Source organism: Bombina bombina, chromosome 7 (assembly GCF_027579735.1).
Source record: "Bombina bombina isolate aBomBom1 chromosome 7, aBomBom1.pri, whole genome shotgun sequence".
NCBI lineage: Eukaryota > Metazoa > Chordata > Amphibia > Anura > Bombinatoridae > Bombina > Bombina bombina.
The window spans coordinates 385011070-385032092 of NC_069505.1; the positions used below are offsets into that span (position 1 = coordinate 385011070).

The window sequence follows — 21023 nt, forward strand, 5'->3', positions numbered from 1 at the left end:
TCTGATTTTTCATCAGGATAAGGCGGTGTTGCGAACTTCTTTTGAATTTTTACCTAAGGTTGTGAATTCCAACAACATTAGTAGAGAAATTGTGGTTCCCTCATTATGTCCTAATCCTAAGAATTCTAAGGAGAAATCGTTGCATTCTTTGGATGTTGTTAGAGCTTTGAAATATTATGTTGAAGCTACTAAGTCTTTCCGAAAGACTTCTAGTCTATTTGTTATCTTTTCCGGTTCTAGAAAAGGCCAGAAAGCTTCTGCCATTTCTTTGGCATCTTGGTTGAAATCTTTAATTCATCATGCCTATGCCGAGTCGGGTAAAACTCCGCCTCAAAGGATTACAGCTCATTCTACTAGGTCAGTTTCTACTTCCTGGGCGTTTAGGAATGAAGCTTCGGTTGATCAGATTTGCAAAGCAGCAACTTGGTCCTCTTTGCATACTTTTACTAAATTCTACCATTTTGATGTATTTTCTTCTTCTGAAGCAGTTTTTGGTAGAAAAGTACTTCAGGCAGCGGTTTCAGTTTGAATCTTCTGTTTATGTTTTTCATTAAACTTTATTTTGGGTGTGGATTATTTTCAGCAGGAATTGGCTGTCTTTATTTTATCCCTCCCTCTCTAGTGACTCTTGCGTGGAAAGATCCACATCTTGGGTAGTCATTATCCCATACGTCACTAGCTCATGGACTCTTGCTAATTACATGAAAGAAAACATAATTTATGTAAGAACTTACCTGATAAATTCATTTCTTTCATATTAGCAAGAGTCCATGAGGCCCGCCCTTTTTTGTGGTGGTTATGATTTTTTTGTATAAAGCACAATTATTTCCAATTCCTTATTTTTTATGCTTTCGCACTTTTTTCTTATCACCCCACTTCTTGGCTATTCGTTAAACTGATTTGTGGGTGTGGTGAGGGGTGTATTTGTAGGCATTTTGAGGTTTGGGAAACTTTGCCCCTCCTGGTAGGAATGTATATCCCATACGTCACTAGCTCATGGACTCTTGCTAATATGAAAGAAATGAATTTATCAGGTAAGTTCTTACATAAATTATGTTTTATCCACCAATCAGCAAGGACACCCCAGGTTGTTCACCAAAAATGGGCCGGCATCTAAACTTACATTCTTGCATTTCAAATAAAGATACCAAGAGAATGAAGAAAATTTGATAATAGGAGTAAATTAGAAAGTTGCTTAAAATTCCATGCTCAATCTGAATCACAAAAGAAAAATTTTGGGTACAATGTCCCTTTAAAGGGACTTGGGAGTCAAAATTAATAATTTAGATAGAGCACGTAATACATTTTTTCAAAAAACCTTCCAGTTTACTTCCTTTATTAAATTTACTTCAATCTCTTGACATCCTTTGTTGGAATACATATCTAGGTAGGTTTAGGGCACTGGTTTTCAAACCTGTCCTCAGGCCTCTCCAACAGGCCAGATTTAGCCAATAGCCGTGCGGGAAATCCAGCTTGGTGCCGTGTTTTGTGGCGCCAAGCTGGATTTCCCACGCGGCTATTGGCTAAGAGGTGGAAACATCACCTCTCAGCCAAATAGCGTTCTGCCGTGGGCTGCCTTTAGCAGTGCAGCGAACGCTGATAACAAATAAAGGGGCTTTCAGAATAAAGTATTTTATACTTCATGAATGAAAGTCCGATTTATTTGTTACGGTGGTAAATCCTAGTGTTTCACAAATGCTAGGATTACCATCACTTTAAATTTAAATGGCTTAAAGGGACAGTATGCACCATTTTTCATATAACTGCATGTAATAGACACTACTATGAAGAAGAATATGCACAGATACTGATGTAAAAGTCCAGTGTAAAACCTTTTAAAAACATAGCTCCCAGTTTAGCATTGTTGATGAGGTTAGACTGGGACACCCAGTTAAAGGTACTGGGAAATCAGGAACAGCAGACACTCCCCCCGCCCCTTCTCTGCATATGAAAAGACAGAGCAGCTGGAGTCTGCAGACTTGGGGCTACATCTAAAACTATGTAGCTTGGTTAGGAGTCTGAAAATTAGCACAATGTTTTAAAAAATAAGCACAACTAAACATTCTTATAAAAACACTCTATTAATGGATCCTCTACAAAACATTTATGCAAAGAAAAATCTAGTGTACAATGTCCCTTTAATTCACTGGTTTTCAAACCTGGTCTCAGGCCTCCCCAACAGGCCAGGTTTTCTAGATTACCTTGGATGAGAGCAGGTAAAATAGCCATGTGTACTAATCAGCTAATTATTTCACATGTGCTCCAGTTCAGATATCCTCACAATATGACCTGTTAGGAGATCTGGGGACAGGTTTGGCAACCAGTGCTTTAATGGCTTTTACTTCACACCTTCTTAACCAAGAAAAAAATAAGTGTGTGTATATATATATATATATATATATATACATACAATATTTATTTTGCCTCTGCCTGGGGGGTTTAAGGAAGGTAGACGCCCCGCCGATCCTTGGGCATCCACCCCAAGTGAACCTTGAACCCCCCCACCAGGCGGAGGAAAAAAGATAGTGAAGATGGGGGAATTACAGTGCATGCTATTTATGTTTGATGCGGTAACTCCGCACTCTGAGGGGATTTATGATTATACATCGGGCTTTACCCACAGCCGCTTGGGTAATGTCTGTTTTACCCAATATCTGACTTTACCCGCAACATATATATATATATATATATATATATATATATATATATATATAATGTATGTAAATCTATTTCAACATTTTTGTCCTTAATAAAAACAAACTTTACTGTGCCCCCCTTTCATGTGCATGTTTTTTTAATATGTTTTCACAATTGATACAGTCAATACTAATTAATAAAAGGTGCTTTATATAGTGCAGCAGGGTTATAGGAGAATGCTCTGTATACTGTGTATAGGGTGGGTTTGGCATCTGATTGACAGTGCCTCTCGCTTCTAGATATTAAAAGAAAAAGAAAGGAGTGGCAGCTAAGAAATACCCACACTAGTGGGGTGGAAAGTGTAGTTAAAGGGATTTTGTTTCACTGAGCAGACTAGCAATATTGCCTATGTTCTGCAATGTTTACAATACACCTCAGAAAAATCTAGTGCTCCTGTCCCTTTAAATTCGTGTGACACTGGTAACATTTTAAAGGGACACACAATTCTAATCTCTATCATTTATATAAGAGCACTATTTAAAGGGACTTAACAAGTCAAAACAAAACTTTCACAATTCAGATACAGCATTTTATTTTAACAGACTTCTGAATTTGACGTCTATTACCAACTTAACTTCATTCTTTTGATATCCTTTGTTGAAAAGTATACTTAGGCAGGCTCAGGAGTAGCAGCGCACTACTGGGAGCTAGAGGTTGGTCTGTGCCTATATGCATATGCCTCTTGTCATTGGCTCATGTGTTAACTAGCTCCCAGTAGTGCCCTGGCACCCTGGAACTGACTTTAGCAATGTGTTTAACTCTTGTGATTAATCATGCAGGTATGTAAGAAAAAATGCAATAATAAAATGCTTGCAAAAATTACGTTTTTCATTGTGCTCTTGTATGTCTCTTTAAAAATGATGTGTGTATCTCTATCTGCAAACATAATACAATTTTATTTTTATTTATGCTATTTGTAGATTGTTTTGCAGTCCAGGGACATATCCTTAGAAACACTTCTTGAGTTTTATTTATCTTATTTTCTTTAGGAAAGATATGAATGAGCTCCAGCACTGATGAAGTATTAACTGTGTAGCATGTTGCAGGGTTACCTTTTGTTATCCTGTAGGGGTTGCTACAGCTTATCTGGTAAAATACACTGACAAGTTTATTATACTACAGATATTTAAAGGGACATAAACATTTTTTTTCTTCCATGATTCAGATAGAGCATACAATTTTAAACGTTCCAATTTACTCCTGTTTTTAGAATTGTTTTGATCTCTTGGTATTTTTTGTTAAATATCATACCTAGGTAGCAATGCACTACTGGGAGCTAGCTGCTGGTTGATGGCTGCACATATATACCTCTTGTCATTGGCTCACCTGATGTGTCCAGTAATGCATGTTTCTTCAACAAAGGATACCTAGAGAATGAAGCAAATAGAAGTGAATTGGAAAGTTTAAAATTATTTGTGTATCTGAATAAAATTGTATCTGAATCATGAGAGAAAAATTTGATTTTATTGGAAAATGCATTATATGTTTAGTATCCCTTTAATACAGACTTGGCTACAGAATGAACAAAATGGGGGGGCATTTTTTTCACGAGGGGGCACGCATTTTTTACAAAGCATGTATGAGAGTCAAAATAAGAGCATAGTGAGGGGACATCCCTTACAAAAGAAATAAAATAATGCTACACTGACAGTGCAGTAACCACTCAGTGACATTGGCGTTTCTACTCAAATACACTCGCAACAGAAGCATCTGACAGAAGCACTTTTAATCCATACTGCACTGAGACTATAGTGGATATATCAAGTAAATTCATATAGAGAGTAAACTACTGGTTAATGTAATCAGCTGGTAATGTTAGTAAACAACATAATATGCGTGACGTGAAGATATATTAGCATCAGGAAACCACACGCTTTTCCTGTACAAGGTCGTGAGTGACTCGCTATGCCAGTCACAGGCTCAGAGCGAATGCTGCCTGTCTGCCCGGTGGGTATATAATGCGGGCACAGAGCAGGGTCGAAGCTCGGTTAACACTGTATAATATGGTAAATAGAAAAGCTTGGGACTTACTGTGATACAGCAACCGGTGTGCACCTCTGAGGGCCGCCATGTTTATATAAAGTGGAAGCATTCCTTTGGTTAGTGTGCTGCTGCTGTCGGATGACTGCTTGTTTTGCTGGCCCAGCGCGGGCATTGGACTGTACCTTGAGCATGACACACATATGGGCTGGACAAGAGGTTGGCATTGTATAAGGAACCACCCACTGTGTGTGACTGGTATAGATAGACACGCTATGCTGGGAACACCTACTGCGTGTGACTGCTATATACACACTGTAATGGGAACACCCACACCATGATTGATATGTACACAATTCACTGAGTGGTTGCTGGTATCATTTGTGAACTGTTCCCATTGAGTGACTGGTTTACAAAGTTTTTTGAGAACATTTACATTTCGGGGCTGGTGTCATAGCTACCCTATGTGAATGCGCATTGCGTGTAAGAGATTTATTCTATACAGTCTCCCTGTAAGAGTCTGGTTTGCACACATTGTGCAGGGAACAGTTTCTGTGTGTTGCTTGTAAAAGGTCAGCATCATTCCACTGAGTAAGTGATACACACACAATATGCTGTGTAAATACCCACTTGGTGTGACTGGTATCATAACTAGGGTTACCAGCTTTTCCAGAATTATGACACACTTATTTATACAATAACAAAATTATTTTTTTGATGGGGCACAGCATTCCATTTGGGCGGGCATTGCCTGTCAATGCCCCCCCTTAGAGCCAACCCTGCTTTAATATAACTTGTTAAAGGCACATTGTACTGTAATATTTTCTCTCCTTTAATGTGATCCCATTCATTTTACCTGCTGGAGTAAATTAACTTGTTTACAAATAGCTTGTTTAGTTAGTAATTTGAAATAGCTGTTTTTACCTGTTGAAACCATCTCCTATACTGAAAATTGCAATCAGGGGCGGACTGAGACTAATCAGGGCCCCAGTCGAAAATTAGGCAAGGGCCCCCACTGTCTCACACTGACCCAAATTTATTAAAATGTATTCAAATGATCATGGAAGCCTCCCTGTCCTGCCCCCACTAGGCAGCCCGTTGTCAAGGGCCAGAGACAAGGCCCCCATCCTCTAAGGCCAGACCCCACAATCCATGGCCCTCACAGCAACAGACCCATGACAGGATCCCCCTACACTCTAGGGCCCCCGAGCAACAAACCCCACATCCAGGCACAGGAGACCTGGAGATACCATTTGTGGGCCCCCCTAGATGCTGGGCCCTCGGTCCAGGTCCTATTTGCCCAGCTTATCAGTCCACCCCTGACTATAGTACTGACTATAGAAAGCTTATGTAAACAAGGCAGCAGCAGAAATCAACCTATCTGTGGGGGGAGCAAGATAGGTAATTTGAAATGGTGTTCCTGCAGCTGTTTTGAATACAATTAACTCTCATCAGAGTCGCTTTATACAGTTTTTCAAGCTGAACATCAAAACCATAAACATGATGTTGTACATTTTTAGAATTTTAGAATTTTTAGAAATATAAAGGGACACTAAACCCAATTTTTTTTTTTCATGATTCAGATACAGCAGCAATTTTAAGCAACTTTATAATTTACTTCTATTATCAATTTTCTTTTGGTATCTTTAGTTGAAAAAGCAGGAATGAAATCTGGATAGCGCTTGCTGATTGGTGGCTACATTTAAACACCAATCAGCAATTGGTACCCAGGTGCTGAACCTAACATGGGCTGGCTTCTAAGCTTACATTACTGCTTTTTTAAATAAAGATACCAATAGAATGAAGAAAAATTGATAATAGGAGTAAATTAAAGTTGCTTAAAATTGTATTCTCTATCTGAATCATGAAAGAAAATTTTTGGGTTTCATGTCCCTTTAATGAACAAAAACTTTCTTTTTGCTTCCTCTTTATTTCATACCAGTGATCTATTCTGAATCTTTCAGTCTCATTGTTTGGCTTTATTAACGCTACAGGAAGGTTGTCCCATAGATTTTAACGATTGGTTCATTTTTTGTGGCTTTTTTTGATGCTTGTCTGCTGATTGACAGCTACACAAGTTGTACAGTTCCCCGTAGCACAGACGGCGGCATTACATGCTGATAATACCCTATTGATTTGGCTTGACGTTCTCGTTTACATTGATAAAGCGGGCGCTGAAAGGACAGGGCTGTCCTCAGTGTTTTATTATGCTATAGAAGCAGCTTTTTCTGGAGACTTCTGCGTTCTTATAGGATAATCTAAGAAGATGCTGTGAATATTCTATATTTGTTATACAATGGGGACCAGTTACCATCTTTTTAACAGGTGTCTATTTTTTTAAGTCCTCGCAAAATCTAAAGGTGACACACAAAGTCTATTTGTTTTTTAAATTTAGTCTTGTGACTTATTTGTTGTATACTGTATATAATTGGACTTAAAGGGATACTAAACCCCCATTTGTTATCTAATGATTCAGATAGAGCATGCAATTTTAAGCAACTTTCTAATTGACTCCTATTATCAATTCATTCTCTTGCTATCTTAATTTATAAAGCAGGAATGTAAAGCTCTGGAGCCAGCCCATTTTAGGTTCAGCACCCTAGATAGCGCTTGTTTATTGGAGGCTACATTTAGCAAACCAATAAGCAAGCATAACCCAGGTTCTTAACCAAAAATGGAGTAATTGATAATAGGAGTAAATGGGAAAGTTGCTTAAAATTGCATGTTCTATCTGAATCATTAAAGAAAAAAAAATAGGTTTAGTATCCCTTTAAAGGACCATTAAACTTGACATTTCAACAACGTATAAAATGTTCATTATTGCAAGTGAAACATTATTGCAATATACATTCATTATTTATTTTGCAGCCTTTTGTTGTAAAATACATTTAAAAAATGTTCACTTTCTCCCAGGGATGCTTGGGTTAATACTTTAAGGCAATTTATGTGAGCTTTTGTTTACTTTTTACTCACTCCCTAAGCTTTTATGGTGTCACATGCTTTTAATGCTTTTTTTTATCAGTTTTACATCAACAATCATGATAGGCAAATCATTCTTTGCAATAGTAACCAAGTTGAATCAGTGCTAAACCACCTTAAAGGGATAGTAAAGTAATTTTTTTCTCTCTTATGTTTCAGATAGCGCATGCAATGTAATTTACACCTATTGTCAATTTGTCTTCGTTCTCTTGGTATCTTTATTTAAAAAAACTGGAATGTAAGCTTAGAAGCCGGCCCATTTTTGGTTCAGCACCTGGGTAGCGTTTGCTGATTGGTGTCTAAATGTAGCAATCCAATCAGCAAGTGCTACCCAGATGCTCAATTAAAAATGGGCCGGCTCTTATGCTTTCCAGCTTTTTAAAAATAAAGATACCAAGAGAACGAAGAAAAATTGATAATAGGAGTAAATTAGAAAGTTGCTTAAAACTGAATGCTGTATCTAAATCATAAAAGTTTATTTTTGACTAGATTATCCCTTTAAGGGAATACAATAGGGCAAGCTACCCCAGTCTGCACATGTGCAAACAAGGGCCTAGATTTAGAGTTCGGCGGTAGCCGTCAAAACCAGCGTTAGAGGCTCCTAACGCTGGTTTTGGCCGCCCGCTGGTATTTGGAGTCAGTGATTAAAGGGTCTAACGCTCACTTTACAGCCGCGACTTTTCCATACCGCAGATCCCCCTACGCCATTTGCGTAGCCTATCTTTTCAATGGGATCTTCCTAACGCCGGTATTTAGAGTCGTTTCTGCAGTGAGCGTTAGAGCTCTAACGACAAGATTCCAGCCGCCTGAAAATAGCAGGAGTTAAGAGCTTTCTGGCTAACGCCGGTTTATAAAGCTCTTAACTACTGTACCCTAAAGTACACTAACACCCATAAACTACCTATGTACCCCTAAACCGAGGTCCCCCCACATCGCCGACACTCGATTAAAATTTTTAACCCCTAATCTGCCGACCGCCACCTACGTTATACTTATGTACCCCTAATCTGCTGCCCCTAACACCGCCGACCCCTGTATTATATCTATTAACCCCTAACTTGCCCCCCACAACGTCGCCGCAAGCTACTTAAAATAATTAACCCCTAATCTTCCGACCGCAAATCGCCGCCACCTACGTTATCCCTATGTACCCCTAATCTGCTACCCCTAACATCGCCGACCCCTATGTTATATTTATTAACCCCTAATCTGCCCCCCTCAACGTCGCCGACACCTACCTACACTTATTAACCCCTAATCTGCCGAGCGGACCTGAGCGCTACTATAATAAAGTTATTAACCCCTAATCCGCCTCACTTACCCTATCATAAATAGTATTAACCCCTAATCTGCCCTCCCTAACATCGCCGACACCTACCTTCAATTATTAACCCCTAATCTGCCGACCGGAGCTCACCGCTATTCTAATAAATGTATTAACCCCTAAAGCTAAGTCTAACCCTAACACTAACACCCCCCTAAGTTAAATATAATTTTTATCTAACGAAATAAATTAACTCTTATTAAATAAATAATTCCTATTTAAAGCTAAATACTTACCTGTAAAATACATCCTAATATAGCTACAATATAAATTATAATTATATTATAGCTATTTTAGGATTAATATTTATTTTACAGGCAACTTTGTAATTATTTTAACCAGGTACAATAGCTATTAAATAGTTAAGAACTATTTAATAGTTACCTAGTTAAAATAATAACAAATTTACCTGTAAAATAAATCCTAACCTAAGATATAATTAAACCTAACACTACCCTATCAATAAAATAATTAAATAAACTACCTACAATTACCTACAATTAACCTAACACTACACTATCAATAAATTAATTAAACACAATTGCTACAAATAAATACAATTAAATAAACTATCTAAAGTACAAAAAATAAAAAAGAACTAAGTTACAGAAAATAATAAAATATTTACAAACATAAGAAAAATATTACAACAATTTTAAACTAATTACACCTACTCTAAGCCCCCTAATAAAATAACAAAGCCCCCCAAAATAAAAAATTCCCTACCCTATTCTAAAATACAAATATTACAAGCTCTTTTACCTTACCAGCCCTGAACAGGGCCCTTTGCGGGGCATGCCCCAAGAATTTCAGCTCTTTTGCCTGTAAAAAAAAACATACAATACCCCCCCCCCAACATTACAACCCACCACCCACATACCCCTAATCTAACCCAAACCCCCCTTAAATAAACCTAACACTACCCCCCTGATGATCTTCCTACCTTGTCTTCACCATGCCAGGTTCACCGATCCGTCCTGGCTCCAAGATCTTCATCCAACCCAAGCGGGGGCTAGACATCCACTGAAGAAGTCCAGAAGAGGGTCCAAAGTCTTCCTCCTATCCGGCAAGAAGAGGACATCCGGACCGGCAAACATCTTCTCCAAGCGGCATCTTCTATCTTCTTCCATCCGATGACGACCGGCTCCATCTTGAAGACCTCCAGCGCGGATCCATCCTCTTCTTCCGACGACTAGACGACGAATGACGGTTCCTTTAAGGGACGTCATCCAAGATGGCGTCCCTCGAATTCCGATTGGCTGATAGGATTCTATCAGCCAATCGGAATTAAGGTAGGAATTTTCTGATTGGCTGATGGAATCAGCCAATCAGAATATAGTTCAATCCGATTGGCTGATCCAATCAGCCAATCAGATTGAGCTCGCATTCTATTGGCTGATCGGAACAGCCAATAGAATGCGAGCTCAATCTGATTGGCTGATTGGATCAGCCAATCGGATTGAACTATATTCTGATTGGCTGATTCCATCAGCCAATCAGAAAATTCCTACCTTAATTCCGATTGGCTGATAGAATCCTATCAGCCAATCGGAATTCGAGGGACGCCATCTTGGATGACGTCCCTTAAAGGAACCGTCATTCGTCGTCTAGTCGTCGGAAGAAGAGGATGGATCCGCGCTGGAGGTCTTCAAGATGGAGCCGGTCGTCATCGGATGGAAGAAGATAGAAGATGCCGCTTGGAGAAGATGTTTGCCGGTCCGGATGTCCTCTTCTTGCCGGATAGGAGGAAGACTTTGGACCCTCTTCTGGACTTCTTCAGTGGATGTCTAGCCCCCGCTTGGGTTGGATGAAGATCTTGGAGCCAGGACGGATCGGTGAACCTGGCATGGTGAAGACAAGGTAGGAAGATCATCAGGGGGGTAGTGTTAGGTTTATTTAAGGGGGGTTTGGGTTAGATTAGGGGTATGTGGGTGGTGGGTTGTAATGTTGGGGGGGGGGGTATTGTATGTTTTTTTTTACAGGCAAAAGAGCTGAAATTCTTGGGGCATGCCCCGCAAAGGGCCCTGTTCAGGGCTGGTAAGGTAAAAGAGCTTGTAATATTTGTAATTTAGAATAGGGTAGGGAATTTTTTATTTTGGGGGGCTTTGTTATTTTATTAGGGGGCTTAGAGTAGGTGTAATTAGTTTAAAATTGTTGTAATATTTTTCTTATGTTTGTAAATATTTTATTATTTTCTGTAACTTAGTTCTTTTTTATTTTTTGTACTTTAGATAGTTTATTTAATTGTATTTATTTGTAGCAATTGTGTTTAATTAATTTATTGATAGTGTAGTGTACTGTTTAATTGTAGGTAATTGTAGGTAGTTTATTTAATTATTTTATTGATAGGGTAGTGTTAGGTTTAATTATATCTTAGGTTAGGATTTATTTTACAGGTAAATTTGTTATTATTTTAACTAGGTAACTATTAAATAGTTCTTAACTATTTAATAGCTATTGTACCTGGTTAAAATAATTACAAAGTTGCCTGTAAAATAAATATTAATCCTAAAATAGCTATAATATAATTATAATTTATATTGTAGCTATATTAGGATTTATTTTACAGGTAAGTATTTAGCTTTAAATAGGAATCATTTATTTAATAAGAGTTAATTTATTTCGTTAGATAAAAATTATATTTAACTTAGGGGGGTGTTAGTGTTAGGGTTAGACTTAGCTTTAGGGGTTAATACATTTATTAGAATAGCGGTGAGCTCCGGTCGGCAGATTAGGGGTTAATAATTGAAGGTAGGTGTCGGCGATGTTAGGGAGGGCAGATTAGGGGTTAATACTATTTATGATAGGGTTAGTGAGGCGGATTAGGGGTTAATAACTTTATTATAGTAGCGCTCAGGTCCGCTCGGCAGATTAGGGGTTAATAAGTGTAGGCAGGTGTCGGCGACGTTGTGGGGGGCAGATTAGGGGTTAATAAATATAACATAGGGGTCGGCGATGTTAGGGCAGCAGATTAGGGGTACATAGGGATAACGTAGGTGGCGGCGGTTTACGGAGCGGCAGATTAGGGGTTAAAAGTGTAATGCAGGGGTCAGCGATAGCGGGGGCGGCAGATTAGGGGTTAATAAGTGTAAGGTTAGGGGTGTTTAGACTCGGGGTACATGTTAGAGTGTTAGGTGCAGACGTAGGAAGTGTTTCCCCATAGGAAACAATGGGGCTGCGTTAAGAGCTGAACGCTGCTTTTTTGCAGGTGTTAGGTTTTTTTTCAGCTCAAACTGCCCCATTGTTTCCTATGGGAGAATCGTGCACGAGCACGTTTTTGATGCCGGCCGCGTCCGTAAGCAACTCTGGTATCGAGAGTTGCATTTGCGGTAAATATGCTCTACGCTCCTTTTTTGGAGCCTAACGCAGCATTTGTTTGAACTCTCGATACCAGAGTTAAATTTATGGTGCGGCCAGAAAAAAACCCGCGGAGCGTTAACAGCCCTTTTACCGCCGAACTCCAAATCTAGGCCAAAGTTTGTACTATATCTGAGTATTAGTTTGTGATTGGTTAGCAGGGGTTCTTTTGTTCTGGGGGACAGGGAAATCAGTGAAAAGAATAAACATAAAACAATATACTCATTTAACAAATTAAAGCTGCAGTTTTCATTGCAAAATTATTCTTATCTATGAAGGTTTATAATTATGTCGTTTACAATTTGTTTATAATTATGTAGTTTATAATTTAGTGTCCCTTTAAAGGGGCATGAAATCCATAGTTTTATTTTCATTGATCAGAGTATAAAATAAAAAAAATAAACGTTTCCAATTTATTTCTCTTAACAAATCTACTTCATTCTCTTTGTATAGTTTCTTGAATAGCAGGTAGGGAGGCCAAGGAACATGCACTATAGGGCAGCAATTTTGCAAGAATATTTTTAACAATGCAAGAGCACTTGTGTTTGCACATCTATCATATAGTGCTCCAGACCTAAGCAACAAATAATACCATGAAACCAAAGCAATTTTTCATAATAGCAGTAAATTGGAAACTTTGTTTTAAAAAATATGCTCTGTCTGAATCATAATTGTGTTTTATGTTCCATCAAAATGCATCTTAAGCTTCAGTCCAACCAATAGTGTATTGGATCAGTGAAATCTACATGCCCAATCTGCTCTGCTATACTGGCCATTCATTTTAGTCAATTGCTGTGTTCTGTTTCTGTGACTCCTTCCAATAGCACACACAGTATTAGTGGCATTTGCCTGGCCATTAGCCAATATCGCTGGTCTGTTTCTGTGACTCCATCCAATAGCACATACAGTATTAGTGGCATTTGCTTGGCCATTAACCAATAGCGCCGTTCTGTTTCTGTGACTCCATCCAATAGCACATACAGTATTAGTGGCATTTGCCTGGCCATTAGCCAATAGCGCTTTTCTGTTTCTGTGACTCCTTCCTATAGCACACGCAGTATTAGTGGCATTTGCCTGGCCATTAGCTAATAGTACTGGTCTGTTTCTGTGACTCCTTCCAATAGCACATACAGTATTAGTGGCATTTGCCTGGCAATTAGCCAATAGCACTGTTCTGTTTCTGTGACTCCTTCCAATAGCACATACAGTATTAGTGGCATTTGCCTGGCCATTAGCCAATAGCGCTGTTCTGTTTCTGTGACTCCTTCCAATAGCACATACAGTATTAGTGGCATTTGCCTGGCCATTAGCCAATAGCGCTGTTCTGTTTCTGTGAATCCTTCCTATAGCACACGCAGTATTAGTGGCATTTGCCTGGCCATTAGCTAATAGTACTGGTCTGTTTCTGTGACTCCTTCCAATAGCACATACAGTATTAGTGGCATTTGCCTGGCAATTAGCCAATAGCACTGTTCTGTTTCTGTGACTCCTTCCAATAGCACATACAGTATTAGTGGCATTTGCCTGGCCATTAGCTAATAGTACTGGTCTGTTTCTGTGACTCCTTCCAATAGCACATACAGTATTAGTGGCATTTGCTTGGCCATTAACCAATAGCGCCGTTCTGTTTCTGTGACTCCATCCAATAGCACATACAGTATTAGTGGCATTTGCCTGGCCATTAGCCAATAGCGCTTTTCTGTTTCTGTGACTCCTTCCTATAGCACACGCAGTATTAGTGGCATTTGCCTGGCCATTAGCTAATAGTACTGGTCTGTTTCTGTGACTCCTTCCAATAGCACATACAGTATTAGTGGCATTTGCCTGGCAATTAGCCAATAGCACTGTTCTGTTTCTGTGACTCCTTCCAATAGCACATACAGTATTAGTGGCATTTGCCTGGCCATTAGCCAATAGCGCTGTTCTGTTTCTGTGACTCCTTCCAATAGCACATACAGTATTAGTGGCATTTGCCTGGCCATTAGCCAATAGCGCTGTTCTGTTTCTGTGACTCCTTCCAATAGCACATACATTATTAGTGGCATTTGCCTGGCCATTAGCCAATAGCGCTGTTCTGTTTCTGTGACTACTTCCAATAGTTCATACAGTATTAGTGGCATTTGCCTGGCCATTAGCCAATAGCGCTGGTCTGTTTCTGTGACTCCTTCCAATAGCACACGCAGTATTAGTGGCATTTGCCTGGCCAATAGCGCTGTTCTGTTTCTGTGACTCCTTCCAATAGCACATACAGTATTAGTGGTATTTGCCTGGCAATTAGCCAATAGCACTGTTCTGTTTCTGTGGCTCCTTCCAATAGCACATACAGTATTAGTGGCATTTGCCTGGCCATTAGCCAATAGCGCTGTTCTGTTTCTGTGACTCCTTCCAATAGCACATACAGTATTAGTGGTATTTGCCTGGCAATTAGCCAATTGTGCTGTTCTGTGACTCCTTCCAATAGCACATACAGTATTAGTGGCATTTGCCTGGCCATTAGCCAATAGCGCTGTTCTGTTTCTGTGACTCCTTCCAATAGTACATACAGTATTAGTTGCATTTGCCTGGCCATTAGCCAATTGTGCTGTTCTGTGACTCCTTCCAATAGCACATACAGTATTAGTGGCATTTTCTCCAACATAGGTGTGTCCGGTCCACGGCGTCATCCTTACTTGTGGGATATTCTCTTCCCCAACAGGAAATGGCAAAGAGCCCAGCAAAGCTGGTCACATGATCCCTCCTAGGCTCCGCCTTCCCCAGTCATTCTCTTTGCCGTTGTACAGGCAACATCTCCACGGAGATGGCTTAGAGTTTTTTAGTGTTTAACTGTAGTTTTTATTATTCAATCAAGAGTTTGTTATTTTAAAATAGTGCTGGTATGTACTATTTACTCTGAAACAGAAAAGAGATGAAGATTTCTGTTTGTAAGAGGAAAATGATTTTAGCAACCGTTACTAAAATCGATGGCTGTTCCACACAGGACTGTTGAGAGGAATTAACTTCAGTTGGGGGAACAGTGAGCAGACTTTTGCTGCTTGAGGTATGACACATTCTAACAAGACGATGTAATGCTGGAAGCTGTCATTTTCCCTATGGGATCCGGTAAGCCATTTTATTACAGACAGTAAATAAGGGCTTCACAAGGGCTTTTTAAGACTGTAGACATTTTCTGGGCTAAATCGATTTATATATAAACATATTTTATACTCCATAGCCTTGAGGAATTATTTTAATCTTGGGAATTTTGTAAAATAACCGGCAGGCACTGTATTGGACACCTTATTCTCTAGGGGCTTTCCCTAATCATAGGCAGAGTCTCATTTTCGCGCCTGTATTGCGCACTTGTTTTTGAGAAGCATGACATGCAGATGCATGTGTGAGGAGCTCTGATACATAGAAAAGACTTTCTGAAGGCGTCATTTGGTATCGTATTCCCCTTTGGGCTTGGTTGGGTCTCAGCAAAGCAGATACCAGGGACTGTAAAGGGGTTAAATATAAAAACGGCTCCAGTTCCGTTATTTTAAGGGTTAAAGCTTCCAAATTTGGTGTGCAATACTTTTAAGGCTTTAAGACACTGTGGTGAAATTTTGGTGAATTTTGAACAATTCCTTCATACTTTTTCGCAATTGCAGTAATAAAGTGTGTTCAGTTTAAAATTTAAAGTGACAGTAACGGTTTTATTTTAAAACGTTTTTTGTACTTTGTTATCAAGTTTATGCCTGTTTAACATGTCTGAACTGCCAGATAGACTGTGTTCTGAATGTGGGGAAGCCAAGGTCCCTTCTCATTTAAATAGATGTGATTTATGTGACACAAAATTTAGAGAAAATGATGCCCAAGATGATTCCTCAAGTGAGGGGAGTAAGCATGGTACTGCATCATCCCCTCCTTCGTCTACACCAGTCTTGCCCACACAAGAGGCCCCTAGTACATCTAGCGCGCCAATACTCCTTACTATGCAACAATTAACGGCTGTAATGGATAATTCTATCAAAAACATTTTAGCCAAAATGCCCACTTATCAGCGAAAGCGCGACTGCTCTGTTTTAGAAAATACTGAAGAGCATGATGACGCTGATGATATTGTTTCTGAAGGGCCCCTACACCAGTCTGAGGGGGCCAGGGAGGTTTTGTCTGAGGGAGAAATTTCAGATTCAGGGAAAATTTCTCAACAAGCTGAACCTGATGTGATTACATTTAAATTTAAGTTGGAACATCTCCGCGCTCTGCTTAAGGAGGTGTTATCCACTCTGGATGATTGTGAGAATTTGGTCATCCCAGAGAAACTATGTAAAATGGACAAGTTCCTAGAGGTCCCGGGGCCCCCCGAAGCTTTTCCTATACCCAAGCGGGTGGCGGACATTGTAAATAAAGAATGGGAAAGGCCCGGTATACCTTTCGTCCCTCCCCCCATATTTAAAAAATTGTTTCCTATGGTCGACCCCAGAAAGGACTTATGGCAGACAGTCCCCAAGGTCGAGGGGGCGGTTTCTACTCTAAACAAACGCACCACTATACCCATAGAAGATAGTTGTGCTTTCAAAGATCCTATGGATAAAAAATTAGAAGGTTTGCTTAAAAAGATGTTTGTTCAGCAAGGTTACCTTCTACAACCAATTTCATGCATTGTCCCTGTCACTACAGCCGCGTGTTTCTGGTTCGATGAGCTAGAAAAGGCGATCACTAGTAATTCTCCTTCTTATGAGGAGATTATGGACAGAATCCGTGCTCTCAAATTGGCTAATTCTTTCACCCTAGACGCCACTTTGCAATTGGCTAGGTTAGCGGCGAAAAATTCTGGGTTTGCTATTGTGGCGCGCAGAGCGCTTTGGTTAAAATCTTGGTCAGCGGATGCGTCTTCCAAGAACAAATTGCTTAACATTCCTTTCAAGGGGAAAACGCTGTTTGGCCCTGACTTGAAAGAGATTATCTCTGATATCACTGGGGGTAAGGGCCACGCCCTTCCTCAGGATAGGTCTTTCAAGGCCAAAAATAAACCTAATTTTCGTCCCTTTCGTAGAAACGGACCAGCCCCAAGTGCTACGTCCTCTAAGCAAGAGGGTAATACTTCTCAAGCCAAGCCAGCCTGGAGACCAATGCAAGGCTGGAACAAGGGAAAGCAGGCCAAGAAACCTGCCACTGCTACCAAGACAGCATGAGATGTTGGCCCCCGATCCGGGACCGGATCTGGTGGGGGGCAGACTCTCTCTCTTCGCTCAGGCTTGGGCAAGAGATGTTCTGGATCCTTGGGCGCTAGAAATAGTCTCCCAAGGTTATCTTCTGGAATTCAAAGGGCTTCCCCCAAGGGGGAGGTTCCACAGGTCTCAATTGTCTTCAGACCACATAAAAAAACAGGCATTCTTACATTGTGTAGAAGACCTGTTAAAAATGGGAGTGATTCATCCTGTTCCATTAGGAGAACAAGGGATGGGGTTCTACTCCAATCTGTTCGTAGTTCCCAAAAAAGAGGGAACGTTCAGACCAATCTTAGATCTCAAGATCCTAAACAAGTTTCTCAAGGTTCCATCGTTCAAAATGGAAACCATTCGAACAATTCTTCCTTCCATCCAGGAAGGTCAATTCATGACCACGGTGGATTTAAAGGATGCGTATCTACATATTCCTATCCACAAGGAACATCATCGGTTCCTAAGGTTCGCATTCCTGGACAAGCATTACCAGTTCGTGGCACTTCCGTTCGGATTAGCCACTGCTCCAAGGATTTTCACAAAGGTACTAGGGTCCCTTCTAGCGGTGCTAAGACCAAGGGGCATTGCAGTAGTACCTTACTTGGACGACATTCTGATTCAAGCGTCGTCCCTTCCTCTAGCAAAGGCTCACACGGACATTGTCCTGGCCTTTCTCAGATCTCACGGATGGAAAGTGAACGTAGAAAAGAGTTCTCTATCTCCGTCAACGAGGGTTCCCTTCTTGGGAACAATAATAGACTCCTTAGAAATGAGGATTTTTCTGACAGAGGCCAGAAAAACAAAACTTCTAAACTCTTGTCAAATACTTCATTCCGTTCCTCTTCCTTCCATAGCGCAGTGCATGGAAGTAATAGGTTTGATGGTAGCGGCAATGGACATAGTTCCTTTTGCGCGCATTCATCTAAGACCATTACAACTGTGCATGCTCAGTCAGTGGAATGGGGACTATACAGACTTGTCTCCGACGATACAAGTAAATCAGAGGACCAGAGATTCACTCCGTTGGTGGCTGTCCCTGGACAACCTGTCACAGGGGATGAGCTTCCGCAGACCAGAGTGGGTCATTGTCACGACCGACGCCAGTCTGATGGGCTGGGGCGCGGTCTGGGGACCCCTGAAAGCTCAGGGTCTTTGGTCTCGGGAAGAATCTCTTCTACCGATAAATATTCTGGAACTGAGAGCGATAATCAATGCTCTCAAGGCTTGGCCTCAGCTAGCAAAGACACAGAAGTCGTTCCAGCTGGTGCTACAAAAGACTTTATTGTGCAAACAGGGATAAAAAGCGACGTTTCAGGCCCACACTTGGCCTTTTCTCAAGCTTAACCAAACATTAGTGAACAAACATTTAAATAGCCCTAATGGCGCCAAACATTGTGATTAGGAAGTGATAAAATGTTGCCCTCTAGTGGAGAACCATCGTACAATATACAAATATACAAATATGTATCAAAGTGCTTATTGATGGCCCAAATTCTGCCACCTAGTGAAACAGCATCATATTGTTAAACAATTATATCTCTCATATCATATGTGTAAAAATCTTAATAAACTAAACAACATTTCAAAATTACATGTTATTAAAAAATGATAAAATGCATTGAGAATTTCATTGATGTTTTAATAATCACAATATTAAATTAAAAATTATGTATATATATTAAGTGTACCCAAAATGGATCAATCATATTTGATATAGTTTTTTTAACGATTAACTTCATCTTTATTTAGATTTTAAATCCATAGTTATATGTATACACTCATCTAGTTGGTCATTATTGGCTATTCAACATAGCATATCTATTAAATTTATAGAGACATTAAATCTCATATTAATATCGTATTATATTAGAATGCAGTGACTACATTAAATTAAATTAATTCATTTAAAAATAAAAAATTCATTCTAAGTGAAATATAATTAAGTTTAATAGAATGGGTTAAGCATAGGTCTGTATTATACTATATAAATGAATGTGCATTCTAATATAATACGATATTAATATGAGATTTAATGTCTCTATAAATTTAATAGATATGCTATGTTGAATAGCCAATAATGACCAACTAGATGAGTGTATACATATAACTATGGATTTAAAATCTAAATAAAGATGAAGTTAATCGTTAAAAAAACTATATCAAATATGATTGATCCATTTTGGGTACACTTAATATATATACATAATTTTTAATTTAATATTGTGATTATTAAAACATCAATGAAATTCTCAATGCATTTTATCATTTTTTAATAACATGTAATTTTGAAATGTTGTTTAGTTTATTAAGATTTTTACACATATGATATGAGAGATATAATTGTTTAACAATATGATGCTGTTTCACTAGGTGGCAGAATTTGGGCCATCAATAAGCACTTTGATACATATTTGTATATTTGTATATTGTACGATGGTTCTCCACTAGAGGGCAACATTTTATCACTTCCTAATCACAATGTTTGGCGCCATTAGGGCTATTTAAATGTTTGTTCACTAATGTTTGGTTAAGCTTGAGAAAAGGCCAAGTGTGGGCCTGAAACGTCGCTTTTTATCCCTGTTTGCACAATAAAGTCTTTTGTAGCACCAGCTGGAACGACTTCTGTGTCTATGTATCTATACTGGGTTTGGTAAACCTGTTCCTGGCTGTGCAGTGAGTGCTGTGTTTCATGATACATTGTTGCAAGATTGACTCAGCTAGCAAAGGCCAAGTTCATACGGTTTCAATCAGACAACATGACGACTGTTGCGTACATCAACCATCAGGGGGGAACAAGGAGTTCCCTGGCGATGGAAGAAGTGACCAAAATCATTCAATGGGCGGAGACTCACTCCTGCCACTTGTCTGCAATCCACATCCCAGGAGTGGAAAATTGGGAAGCGGATTTTCTGAGTCGTCAGACATTACATCCGGGGGAGTGGGAACTCCATCCGGAAATCTTTGCCCACATTACTCAACTGTGGGGCATTCCAGACATGGATCTGATGGCCTCTCGTCAGAACTTCAAGGTTCCTTGCTACGGGTCCAGATCCAGGGATCCCAAGGCGACTCTAGTAGATGCACTAGTAGCACCTTGGACCTTCAAACTAGCTTATGTATTCCCGCCGTTTCCTCTCATCCCCAGGCTGGTAGCCAGGATCAATCAGGAGAGGGCATCGGTGATCTTGATAGCTCCTGCGTGGCCACGCAGGACTTGGTATGCAGACCTGGTGAATATGTCATCGGCTCCACCATGGAAGCTACCTTTGAGACGAGACCTTCTTGTTCAAGGTCCGTTCGAACATCCGAATCTGGTCTCACTCCAACTGACTGCTTGGAGATTGAACGCTTGATCTTATCAAAGCGAGGGTTCTCAGATTCTGTTATTGATACTCTTGTTCAGGCCAGAAAGCCTGTAACTAGAAAAATTTACCACAAAATATGGAAAAAATATATCTGTTGGTGTGAATCTAAAGGATTCCCTTGGGACAAGGTAAAAA

At 39.8% G+C, this 21023-nt stretch overlaps 1 protein-coding gene across 1 annotated transcript in view; it reads left to right on the top strand.

The window, feature by feature from the left end:
- The window catches only part of CACNA2D2 (calcium voltage-gated channel auxiliary subunit alpha2delta 2), a 780863-nt gene that overhangs the window by 82100 nt on the left and 677740 nt on the right, over positions 1-21023 (top strand). The gene's annotated exons all lie outside the window — the stretch shown is intronic.